This window comes from Colobus angolensis, unplaced genomic scaffold (assembly GCF_000951035.1).
Source record: "Colobus angolensis palliatus isolate OR3802 unplaced genomic scaffold, Cang.pa_1.0 Scaffold159, whole genome shotgun sequence".
In the NCBI taxonomy this organism is placed as follows: domain Eukaryota; kingdom Metazoa; phylum Chordata; class Mammalia; order Primates; family Cercopithecidae; genus Colobus; species Colobus angolensis.
The window spans coordinates 5,291,521-5,305,622 of record NW_012114699.1 but is presented as its reverse complement, the minus strand read 5'-3'; positions in this window follow the sequence as shown (position 1 = coordinate 5,305,622).

Sequence of the window (14,102 nt, the reverse complement as noted above, 5' to 3'; positions counted from 1 at the left end):
CTGGCCCGTTTCCTGAGCATTTTCTGAAATGGCTGAAACAGAGAGAGAGGATGTTAAAAATAATCACCCTTCTCCCTGTGCCTGCCCAAGCTGTGTATAATAGGGAAGGGGTTGAGATCACTCCATGACATGATTGGAAAGTATTTTGACTCTCCAGGCTCAGAGGTAGTGTTGATGATGGTGACTCTGGGAGGCCAGGGGTGGGGGAGAATTACATGAGAAAGGAGGTAGAAAAATGAAAAGGCAGATGAATCCCAATGAGCTTTACCACATTGCTTTCCACAACTAGATGAGTTTTCTTTCTAGACTTTTTCTATTTCTTGGGGCCTACATTCCATTCAGATCCCAGATGGCAGGCACTCTATCTGCCTTGCATGTGGGAAAAATCACACTTAACCTTATTAGACTGCTGTCATTTCTAATATAGGAGAAGTAATAATGTTCAAAGTAGCAAGCTTGGGGAACTTAGGAAAGGGATTGAGTTGGAGGAATAACAATGACAGGTACTACCCTTAGATGAGAAGAAAGGATGACTTAAATCATGTGCCCTGCTTTCATTCCTGTGAAGTTTGAGTCAATAGTCGGTGTCAATGACCATACCCTCACAAGCGAGACTGTTTGCTTTTGTCCTAATGCTCTGCACACAGTGGGTGCTCAATATTGGTTGTTGACTGCCTACCAAATTTCACTGGAAGGCAGTTCTGTGACCTGATCTTCTATTGTAACCAACTATAATAGAATAAAATAGGGGTTTGATTCTTCCTCTGGAAGAGTGGCTGCAATCAATGTGTAAACTGATGGTGTACCCTCCACCTGAGATAAAATTGATGACAACCATGCTGTGTTCCAGGGAAAACTGAATGCAGTCCTCCCTGACCCAATAAGCTATGGTATTTTTCCCTCAGCACTTCTTTACACATGAATGACTAAGAAATGATTGCACCTAAAAATAAAATCTATGATTGAATCACAGTTATAAGCATTATATCATGTAAATGTCTTAGTTTCTTTATTTTTTGTTAAGAAGAATGAAATCCTGACAAATGAGAGTGAATCCCATTGGCTTTGTCCAAATTTTATGTAGAGTATAAAATTAGGTTTTGAGTATTTGCCAAGCAATAGCTCAAGACTGATGGATGGAAATCTGATAATCCACAAACGTGACCCAGCACAACATTGTCTTAATTTGCTTTGTGAGGATTAATTCAACTATTTTCTGCTTTCATGGCAGTGAATATACAGTGTGGTACAAATAATGCCCTGTAAACAAATTCTGAGCTTCCTTAATCTTTGCAAATATCTTTAGTTGACCTTTTTTCTGAGTGTCCTTTAGGAGGTTCTAGGATACATCCCAAAAGCATGTGGAAAACCATGGAAGAAAGAAGATTCTAATCAAAGAGAACAATGGTCCATTGGACCCAATATTTGTTCCAGGAGTTTCATTTTAGTCTGGTATTTTAAAGACAATTTTGATGACTTGTTGATAGTTTATCCTAGTCTTGCCACAATGACTGAAATACCAGAAGTAAAACTTTACTGTAAGGAAATGTATTATAGTAAAACGACCCATGTTTAATGTGATTTTGAAATTCCATTCCAGCAAATGCAAAGATGTAGTAAATGATGCCAACAGAAGTAATTTGGATTCCTAGCTTGACATGGTCACAAATATAATCTAGAAAATGTTCTCTTACTAGGCTTCACAACCTCTCTCAGAGCAGCAATCTAGGAGAGGACCATGTTGAAAATCTGAGAAAAGCCAGCCCTGAACCTTCTACGCACTCACAGACATGCAGAATTTTGCCCACCACTTTTAGGGTTTACATATCTTTTGAAATTCAGCCACTAAAGGTTCATCCATGTTAAAAAAAAATATGTTAGAAGAAAGCCATAAGTGTAGGGGAAGTTTATTATAGTCAAAGATTTTTAAAAACAATTATAAAAAAATTTCCAAAACAGAATTGATAAACTCTGAGATAATGCAGTGAGAGGAGAAGGTGTGGTGCCATATAAGAATTTCTTCCTCCCCCAACCCCTGCCTCATGTTTCTTAGTTTAGCAGCCAATGTTTTCTATTTCAATATTTTAGGACTCTACTGTTTTATGAGCATCCTGTTAATTAGCTGTGTGGTTTCTATAAGATTGTTCCCATAGCATTGGTGGTAGCTATTTGTGGCTGCCAGAAAACCCTGACTTTTATGAAATATTCTTACACAAAGAAAGGGCAACTAATAAGTACTGAATAATGTGTGATCATGGGGAAGCTGAGCTTGACAACAGGAATTTATAGAAATGGGTTCAAGATCCCCACCTAATTTAGCACAAAGGAACTGAATAATGATGGCATGTTTTATAAAAACAGCATGTAATAAAGTATTATCATAATTTAAAGGCTTGTCTTGGTAGATCAGGGATTTAGTTCCTATTAGGATACTGAATATTCATTTAGGTATAATTTTATGAGGATCTTGGATCAATTTTTCCCTCCTTCTGGCTTTAATGAAGCTGTTTTGGCCACATTACATGATTGTGAAGGGTGATTGTAGAGTCCATTGTGAAAGAAGATAAGTAAAGTGCTTGGAAATAAAATAAGGAAAATTATTTTAGAATCTAAAGTTTGGATACTTGAGATGGTCTAGGAGAATGCTCAAAGGTGGGAAAGAAAGGACCTTGCCCAAGATGGGTTGAAATAAGGCAGACTTGAAATGAAGGTTGGGCTGTAGCATGGCAGAATACGTTTTGTGCAATGTGAGAGCTATCCAACCATGTTTGTTTGCTGCTCTGAGTGCTATTCGACAACTTTTAATATGTCTCTAGACCACCTTCCCTGAACTTCTAGAACAAATGGGTCCCTCTGTTTTCTGAATCAAACTAAATTCTCCTGATGGGAGGCAGTAGAGAAGAAAATTGAAAAACATAGGCTTTGGTATCAGGCTGTGTTTGACTCCCAGTTCCACCACTTACTGGGTGAGCTTGGTACTTCATTCAACTACTTTGTATGTGAGTTTCTTCTCCTGTAAAATTGGGATGCTAATTATGTTCATATCATAGAGTTATTAAGAAGATTAAAGGAGTTAATGAATGACTCAACATACATTAAGTACCCAATAGATGATAGCAGTTGTTACTATAGCCTCATTAGCCTTTTGCATTTAGTCAGTATAATTGGTTCTAATGATTCACCTAAGATATCATGAGTTCAGTGAAGGCCGGGATAGTGACTTATGTTTGTAGTCATTGTGACATCTACCACAGTGTCTAAAAGAAAATAGAAACTCCATATACGTCTGCTATATGAATTGATTTTTATCTATAGGGTGACAAGAATTACAGTTTTGGGAAGATAAGGAAAGGGGAATAAAAGATGGATCGACTATTGTTCATGACTATACATTGTAAACAGCGATTGTTGTTTCTTTGTGTGCATGTGTTTTATTATTCTTTTTTTTGTTTGTAGTTTAAAATTTTTTTTCAGCTTTTAGGAGAAAGTTTCACAATAACTATAAGGGAGGTACTGGTTTCCTTAACTCAGTAGTTCTCCCTTATTTGTTGGGGATATTTTCCAAGACCCCATTGGATGCCTAAAACCATGGATAATACTGAACCTTAAATATACAATATTTATTCCTATACATACATACCTATGATAAAGCTTACATTATAAATTAGGAACAGTAAAAGATTAGCAATAACAACTAATGATAAAATAGAACAGTTATAACAATATGCTAGCTTCACCATTCTTGTGATTTGTGGCCATTATTAAGTAAAATAAGGTTACATAACACAAGCATGGCAATACTGCAATAGTGAATCTGATAACCTAGATGGCTACTAAGTGACTAATGGATGGGTAGTGTTTACAGTGTGGATACACTGGACAAAGAGATGATTCATGCCCCAGGTAGGACAAAGTGGATTGGCTCAGGATTTCATCACACTACTCAGAATAGTGTGCGATTTAAAATATATGAATTCGTTTTTGGAATTTCCCATTTAATAATTTTGGGCCGTGATCGATGGCAGGTAACTGAAACCATGGAAAGCAAAACTGGATAAGGGAGGACTACTTTACTCTACTTTTCACAAAGATGCCTGGATAGGGATCACTGATTTGCAGAATGATAACTCTGAAACTCCACAAAATTCTCTAGCAACAGAGGTGCAACAAGCTTTATTCAAAAACTTACTAAGACATGATAAAAGACTATAGGACTAATCCATTGTCAATGTATATATACACAAATAAATACACACACACATATATAATTTTTATTTTTTAATCTATTGTGAAATATAGCACATATACAAAAAACTGACAAGTTAACTTTTGAAGGATTTTCAGTATTAATGGTTTTAGGTTGAAACATTTATCTAGCACATTTAATTAAACTCAACCCCTGTCCCTTATGGTTTAACAAACCTTTTTATGATGATTTATATTTGCAGGTTAAATATCAGTCTTGTGTGCATCAAACATGTCTTGTGTGTAGGAGCTCTATATTTTCAGTTGGCTGTGCTCAGACTAGGGAGCTAAGAGTTATAAACCCTGCCCCCAACTGGTTCTTTTTACATTTCATGGTTCAAGTTGTGAAGCTGAGGGCACACCTTCTGCATTTTTCCTGGTCACTTCAAATTCTATCAATACCTTTCCATCTGGCAGAGGTCTGTGGTGGTGTGGGCAAGGAAAAGAAAATTCTATTCATCTTCTTTTCATGTCCAGGCAATTATTGACCTTCTTTCAGTCCTTCTCTTTGATGGTATTTAACCTTGTCGCCTACATAGTTCACTGTCTGACTTCTGATATTTTAACAGGCCGTTAGTACTATTGCTTCTCAACGACACTTTTGGCACTTCAGAGACTGCCAAATTAGTTAAGCTTTTATCTAATTTGAACTTTTAGCAGACCTCTTTTCAGACTCTGGGGTTTGCTACAGCTGTGGATTTGTATACAGTTTGAGTAAACTTAATACAAACAAACAAACTGTAAATGAATTTGAATTTGGTCAAGTAAGTGTAGCTTTTTCTTTCTTTCTTTTTTTTTGGTTGACCTTCTGATTCAAAGTAATCAATCAGACTGTTTTGAACTAGGTTTTTTTGGGAGGAAGTGTTATGATAAATAACAGAGAGAGCCCGGTTGATCCTTACATACATAAAATAAGTATTTTCAAGGTAACTTTAGGGTCTTATCCAAACTTCTTTTGCTGAAGCTAATATTAAAAAAAAGTTTCCCCCCATCTTAGATCCACAATAGTCCATGAATAAATGAAAATACTTGACTTCTGAAAGATACATTTGATTTTTAGATATGGTTTTAAAGGTGTTCTAGGCTGGGCAAATGGTTTTCTGTATTGTGACTTTTAATCAAAATTCATCAACGTATTTAAACTCATTTATAAATATAGTACTAATAATATCCTTCTATATATATTGAGCATCTGTGATGTACTTGACACTGTATCTTAGAGACCGTGTTACAATAACAGAATACTGCAGACTGGGTAATTTATAAAGAACATAAATTTATTTCTTATAGTTCTGGAAGCTGGGAAGTGAAAGATCAAGGCATCAAAAGGTTTGGTGTCTGGGGAGGGCCTGCTCTCTAATTCTAAGAGGGCTCCTGGATGGCTGCGCCCTCTAGAGGGAAGAAGCACTATTTCTAACATAGCAAAAGAGTGGGAAAGAGTGAACCCAATCCTTTCAAGCCCCTTTCACAATGGCATTAATCCATTTATGGGGGAGAAGCCCTCATTACCTAAACACTTACCTTTAGGCCTTACCTCCTACCACTGTTGCACTGGGGATTAAGGTTTCAACAGATGAATTCTGGGGGCACATTCAGACCATAGCACTGCACTAGGAGCTTTATCTATGTTGTCTTATTTAATTCTCATAACCATTCTGGAAACAAGGTATATTTATTATGCTCATTTTACAGCTGAGGAAACTTAGTGGTTAAATAACTTTCCCAAGGTTATATAGCTATACATCCTCATACTTAGCATAAAACATGGATACGTGAATTGCGCTTTAGTTAATTAATTGGTCTTCTGTATTGTGAACATTAGCCATTACTTGTGCTTTGGATAAATACTGCTTTCCCTCCACTACTTCTACTGTTATTCTTTATAAAATGAACACACACACTCACAAATGAACATGCAGATTTCCCTCATAGACACTTACTCCATTGCCTCTCTCATTTTAGCTCTTGGGCCTTGTCCTTTTATTCCCACTGCCTTTGACACTGAAATGACCCACAGACATTTACTTTAGTCCTTGCACAGCATGGAATTTGAGGTCCAATTTTTCAAGGCATCTTTCTGACTCTGGCCATGACCTGCTCCTACTCTACAAAGCATGTATTGCTATTCTGTATGTTTTCTTTTTGCTTTTCACTCATTAGTCAGCCCCTGGTTTCGCTTTTCTACTTTTGTCTCAAAAAATAATGATTCCATACAGTCTTAAAGTCGTTATATAGTAGACAAAGAATACTCAGGACCTCAGCCTCTCTGCTTTTGTTCACATGGGGGAAAGAAAGGATACTTTAGCCGGAACTCAAGTACAATGAGAACTAAAGGAAGGGATACTGTCTTCTGTGGATCTTTCTCTTTCGGGAAATTGTCATTACTCCAGACTATGTCCTCTCTCTGTTACAGAACTGCCTTGAAACAATCCTGTGACCTGAGGCTAACTCTATATAGGCAGAATGTGGAGAAAATGCTATAATTGTTTGGTAACCAACATATTATATTTTGCACAAAATGCTACATTTAGGTTTAATGCATCAGCATTCCATGGCATTCCATAAAGTGAGCTATGACTTTCAGGTACTCTACCACACCAAAACGTTTGTTAACATCAGTTTTATAAGTACAGCCTTCACAGAAAACTGGGCCAGAGATATATTGATACAGGAGAGAAAAATTTTGATGAGCATAAGGAAAAAAGCTAGACTCTAGCCCTTAGGGTAATAAACAAATCTAGATGGGGCACCACAGTGTGGAGCTTGAAGCACCCAAAACATGAGGCCACTGAGTGTCTGGTGCTAGAGTAGAAGATATTTGAAAAGTTAACAACTTTACCCACATCTGATTTAGTCGAGGGATTTCAGCTTCAAGATAAAAATAATAAGGGCCGGGCATGGTGACTCACGCTTGTAATCCCAGTACTTTGGGAGGCCGAGGTGGGTGGATCACCCGAGATTAAGAATTCAAGACCAGCCTGGCCAATATGGTGAAACCCTGTCTCTACTAAAAATATAAAAAATTAGCCAGTCATGGTGGTGGGCGCCTGTAATCTCAGCTACTTGGGAAGCTGAGGCAGGAGAATCACTTGAACCCAGGAGGCGGAGGTTGCAGTGAGCCGAGATCACACCACTGCACTCCAGCCTGTATACGACAGAGCGACACTCTGTCTCAAAAAACAAAAAAAAAAAAAAAAGAAAGAAATATGAAAATAATATTTTAGATGAGGCAACCAAACAACAAAGACTTCCAGACACAGGAGGAGCAGAACTGAACATTAGCCATGAGGCACTCATCTAAGGGCTTCCTGCAAGATCTCTGGCTTCATGCTTTTTTCAAAGCAGGTCACCTACTTCATTACTCCTCTCCCTCTTTAAAAATGGGACTTAGCACAGTGTGTTTCATTAAGTAAGTACATTATCCCAGCCTCTGCCACCATGACCACCATTTCCCCTGTGAAGAAGGTAGTGACTTTATTAATGCAGATCCTTTATGAAAATTTAATGAGGCTATCTATCAAGAGTAATGTAATAAATTTGCTTACTCACTGATTTAGTATGGGCTGTGTGTGTGTGTGTGACCTAATAATATGATTTTGTTATTGGATTCACTTCCTTTAAAAGCATATATGCTACAAAATGGACAAAAAAGCCCCCAAGAACAGAATGGCCACACCATAAGCAGAGTAAATACCTTCAGGATTTTGGGGGCTTCATGTTAGACCTGAGAATTATGGGCACTGGAGGAGAGCTGAAGAAGGACAGAAAACATTTGAGTGGAAAGGGAGAGAAAGGTACACAGAACTATAGACACAGATGCCCATGTAGAACTACAGGGAAATTCTGCCTCAGACTCATGCTCTGTAACTTGATTATTAACAAGTGAACACTTTTCTCTTTACCAGAGACTGGATTAACCTTCTGCTAAATTGTGAGGGGACAAAATTTAGGTCCCTGGGCCACCCACAAAATTTGATCTCCTTGGGCTCCTAGTTCAAGGAATCGTCTTAATTTTGTCTCAGTAGCTACCTGTGGCTTCCCACAATGGATGCCTCCATGCAACATAGAACTTTTTAGCATGACCCCTAACACCATTCCACATTATATCTCATTCAACTATTTATTCCACAAACATTTGTTGAGCGCCTTCCATGTACAAAATCTGTACTAGGTATCAAAACCTTGCCTGTTTGGCCTATTACAAGGATCAGCCTGATATCAGCAGATAAGTCTCACTTATTTCCTGTAGGGGCACCTGTACTCCTTTTTGTATATAACCTATGAGCCTGATTCAGTACCAGATAGGGGTATGGGGATTTAAGCTCTATTTCCAACTTTACCACTCATTGGTTATTATCTTTGGTAAATCATATATATTTTCCGGGTTTTATTTTTTTTTCTTAACAGATAAATGGCTTAGACCAGGTAACCATTATTTTTTCCCAGTTTGATTAATCTTTGGTTAAAGAACTGACCATAATTTATTCATTCATTCACCAAATGTCAGATTTGAAAGGGGAGGACACTGAAGATAAAGTGAAGAACATAAGCAAAAGTGATTCTTGTTATGGCTTTCATTTTCTCATTATCTTTTGAAGGATTAAATCCCAAGAATGGGAGTCTCAGGAATGAGAAACCTAAGAAAGCCTGAATAAAAGCCAAGGTGTCAGGGGACTTAGTAAAGCAATGGGAGGAAACCCTTGTGATGAGTCATTGTTCCTACACCCACAGAATAGCAACTCCCTCCAACAGGTCATACCTTAATGAATGCTGTGGATGCTTACCAAACACAATGCTAATCAATGTCCTGCGGAGAGCTGAATGCATAGTAGGCGGTTACCTGGAATAAAGACTAATATCTACAGCCACTGTGGAATTGTCTTCATAGGCAATGTGAAGTGAGGTGGCAGGTGAACAGAAGAAACACTGTGCTGGTCAATTGGGGTTACAGCTGGCTGTCAAGACAGAAGAATAGACATAGGCATGCTTTGGTCCCAGGAACCTGGGATTTTTGGCTGTTTCTCATCTCCGTCCTTGTTCTCTTTAATGTCATTGGAAGATAGACAAGAGAAGGGATTTGCTAATTTGGATATTGAAAAGGCCCACCCTCTGAGCACCAGGTAGAATTTATTTTTGCTGTCTACTAATAGCTCTTTCTTCAGGTAAATGGTTCTCAGGCAGAGGAAATTTGCTCCATAAGGGACATTTGACAGTGTCTAGAAACCTTACTGGTTGTCACATCTGGGAGTGTGTGGTAGTAGTGTACTGGCATCTACTGGATAGAGGCTGGGGATGCTGCTAAACATTCTATAATGCACAGGACAGACACCCTATAACAAAGAATTATACAGCCCAAAATAGTGCTGAGGTTTTGAAACTTGGCTTTAGATTATTCATGCAGTAAGCCATTCAGAGTACCTACTGTGTTCCAAACACTGTGCTGGGTGCTGGGGACACAGTGATGAATAAGACAGACATGGTGCCTGCTCTCGTGGAATTTACAATGAGGAAGACAGAAAATAAACAAGTAACAATAGGTTCTTTTTATATATCACTGGTTATAATAGGATCCTTTCAGCCTCTATAAACCACAATTCTGCATGCCTATTCATACAACAGACATTCACTGAACACTTACTCAATGCCAGACATCTTGTCAAGGAGGCAATGATACTTAAGTCAGATTTGATCTCTGTCCTAATAAACCTTAGTCTAGTGGGAGAGACAGACTTGAAAATAAACAATTGCAATACTAGATGATAGCTTTAATAAAGGCGGGGGTAGCAAAATAGAAGAGTGTAGGCTGCCTTGGAGGTGATAATAGCAGTTGAAAACTCGATAGAGAACATGTTTTGCAGCCAGGTCTTGAAGAAATATTTTGAGTTCATTGGACATAAATGCTGAGAAAGGCATTTCTGTTAAAGAGATCAATATGAACAAAGTCATGGAGGGTGAACATTCATAGCGTGTTGGTGAAATGGCCATGGCATGTTGTATCTAGCCTATTGGGTACCTGAATGGGAGTGGCTAAGATGAGGCTGGAAAGGCAAGCAAGAGTCATAACAAGGAGGGCTTTATAGAATATGTTAAAGTCCTTGAGTTTTCTCTCAGGGACAATGGGAAGGTGTTGAAATATTTTATGAGAATAGTGATATGGTCAGGCTCCTGCTATAGATGGTCAGGACTTAGTAAAACCCTCTATAGCTACTCTCATCATGATTAAATTTCTCTTACTGTAGTCTCTCCTGCACCATCATCCAAGATTGTCTGCTCTCACTGATACTTCATTGTTTACTGTAACAGATTCCTACCCCACTAAGCAATTAGGTGCCCGACATGAGTCTGGGGTCCTCAGATGACAAGTCTGCATTCACTATTAATTGGTTCTTCTGGAATCATAAGCTATTAAGTTTGGAAATGACCTTAGAGGGAAGGCAAGTGGAAGTGACTAAAATTAGTGATCCCTTACCATGTGCCAGTAATTGTGCCTATCTTATATGCCATATATATCCAGTGCTTAACATTTAATATAAGCTTAGTAACTGTTAACTCTCATCATTATCATCATCATCATTATCATCACATTGTCTTAGACATTTCTCACAACTCTTTGAAGTGATACTACTATTATTTTCATTTTGTATATGGGATAACTGTGAGTCAGAGATCAAAGCACTTCTGAAGCAAGAAATTTCTGTTAAGTAGGTAGACAAATGTTTACTGTAGTAACAAAGGAACACACAAATCTATGAGGAGGGATACGTCTTTGCCAGTATGTTCCCATTGATGTCTTTGGATTCAGGACACTATTATCTTCTTCTAAGGGGAATGCTCTAATTTAATATTTGATTTTGAAATGTTTTATGCAAGATAGTGGTTCAGAAAGGTCTTCAGAGGGAAATGGCTGAGATAACAATTTTGGCACCACCATACTTGGTGGTTTAACTTTAACCAGTGTTTTTCAAGCTTTCAACTGTGACTCATAGTAAGAAATATATTCTGCATTGTGACCTGTATTTTATTTACATAGATATGTATCTATGTACATAATATATATGTACACTTAACTGAAACAAATTTTTACCTAGAAAAGCTTAGCCTTACCCTATGTGACAGATTCTTAGATTTTCCATAGGATAGTCCATTCTTTTTCATTCCATTCCATTAAAAAATGCTGATCCTGACTTTAGTTTAAAAAACCATCCATTAAACTATCTTGCAGCTGTATCTAAGGCTTAGAGCCCAAAGTGGGCCTCATTTGGACAGGCATTTATCAGTTCTGGGTACAGAAAGCAAGCATGTTGCTTACAAAACCTAGCTGGATTACTCACAATAGCAACAACATGAAATCAACTTAAATGCCCATCAAGAATTGACTACATAAAGAAAATGTGGTACATATACACCATGAAATACTATACAGCTATAAAAACAACAAGATTGTGTCCTTTGCAGCAACATGGATGGAGCTGGAGGCCATTATACTTAGTAAACTAACACAGAAGCAGAAAACCAAATACCTCATGTTCTCACTTATAAGTGGGAGCTAAATGATGAGAACACATGGACACAAAGAGGGGAACTACAAACACTGGGACCTACCAGAGGGTGGAGGGTGGAAGAAGGGTGAGGATTGAAAAACTGTCAGGTGCTAGTTTTACCGATCAGGTGCTACACATTACCTGGGTGATGAAATAATCCGTACACCAAACCCCTGTGACACTCAATTTACCTGTATAATAAACCTGCACATGTATCCTTGAACCTAAAATAAAAGTTAAAAAACAGAAACAAAACCAAAATGAAACACAACCCAGCTTGAGTCCTCAGCTTCTTTTTAGGCAGTGGTTGATTCACAGTGAACATCTCACCAACTCAACCAGGAAGCTCAAGGCTGGGTAAAATATCATGTAAGCACAGGAAACACACACAAATTCACATCAAGGCAGCATGAGCAAAAATGCATATGAAATCCTATGCAAGAAATTCTGTTGTTGAACTCAGATGCTCTCTCAGTGGTACACCCATCAAATGCACTTTTTAGGAGGAAAATCAAACTGAAAGGTATGACTGAAATGTAGGCAAAACTGTAAATATGTCACTGCCTCTTCTTTATTTTGGCATTTCCTGGAGGCGGTATTTACAACAAAGGAAGAACTAACTGCTTTGATCGTCTCTTCTTTATCTCTTAATCTTTGGGTGTAAGTCCCTCCTTACCCTACCCCATACTAGAATGTTATAGCTGTGTTTTATTTTTTGAGCCTCCTATTATTAGGAGTAGAGTGGATACTGGGCTCGTTGCACTTACCCAAGGCGTTTACAGATTTCTAGGCCTTGCTCCAGATCATACATTATACTTGAAACAGCGTGAGTCTTATGAATGCAGAGGATAGTTTCATCAGGACTGAATATCTCTGCATTTAAGTAGTGCTCTGAGTGCCCCAGAGGCCATGATGGTTTCTGTTTGTATCCCCAGGGACACTTCTATCAAGAAAACTTCCAGCAATGATTCTCTATTATTTGAAGGCTGCTAAATAAAATTTAAAATACCTAGGGTTTTATAAGGCATATGAAACAGTTTGCTTTTCAATCTTATGATAGAAATGTCTTGGTGCACAGCTTCTCTTTTGCATTCCCCACTACCTAATACAATCCTCCCCTTTAGCTGAAGGATACTTTATGACATGGCCCAGCTAGAAATATGTTCATCTGGACCATTCTTGTTTTCACTCGGAGGTAGACTTAACACCCCATAGGGTCCCTCTGCCATTTTACTGGATCACCAACTTGCTCCCTTATCCAAATAGGAAAGGGACTGGATGTCATTCTTTAGAATCTTGGATTGAGAAATTTACCTACTCCAAAATGTTCCCTTGACTACAGACATTTGCTTTTTCATTCCACAATGACCTTTGCCATGTATAAAGGGATTTCAGGCTTCAGCAAGTAAATATGGAGTTTTTGAAGGGATCAAGGGTCCCTTAAAATCTCAATAGGCTTATCAGTGAAACAAAAGGCAAATCTTAGACCTTTTGAGGTTACAGGGGAGATGAGAAAAATAGCCTGAGATTGATCCTGATTTATCTGCCCCCTGCAACTTCACTTCATTTCATTCCCTGGCGCACTACTATTCTATGAAAGATAAGCCCATTATTTGTTCTGCTGAGGTTATTAGAGGTCTGGTCTTGATAGAAGACAAGAGTAGGGGAAATATTCTATTCTCCATGATTTTCTCCAAAATCAGAAGCTCAATATGTCCCAACAGAAGACGGTCAGAGCATCTCTCCCCGACTGCTCCCTGCAAGAGCACGAAACTTAACCCATGTCTTAACATTTGTACATATTTTCTGGCACCAGTTTTATTTCTCATTTATTGCTTTTTAAAATTTCTGACTGTGAGAGATGCACATTATACTTCTTTTTGCTATTCCACCTTTGGTGTGTATTGTTGACAAGAAAGGCCTTTTCTCTTCAGTAATCCTTATTTTATTCCATGCATATGTCCCGAATGCTTGATGGAAGATTACTAACCTCGGTGGGCTTCCTATTAGATTGTTAGCTTTTGCTAACCCTATTTTCCAGGGGAAGAGGGTTTTCCTAAAAGCTTAAGGAGTTATTTTTAAATATTGTTTTTGTATAGCTTACTCCACACCAGTTATTATACTAGTGCTTTAGGTTATATCACTTAATCTTCACAGTAACCCTATGAGATTAGTTTGATTACTAACATCCTGTTGTGAATTTAGAAGAGCAAAGGAATTCAGAAGAGCAAAGGATTATGCTCAAGGTCATGCAGAAAGGTTGACTCTAGTATGACTGGACATATGTAGAAGCAGATGTAAGAAATACTTGGACTT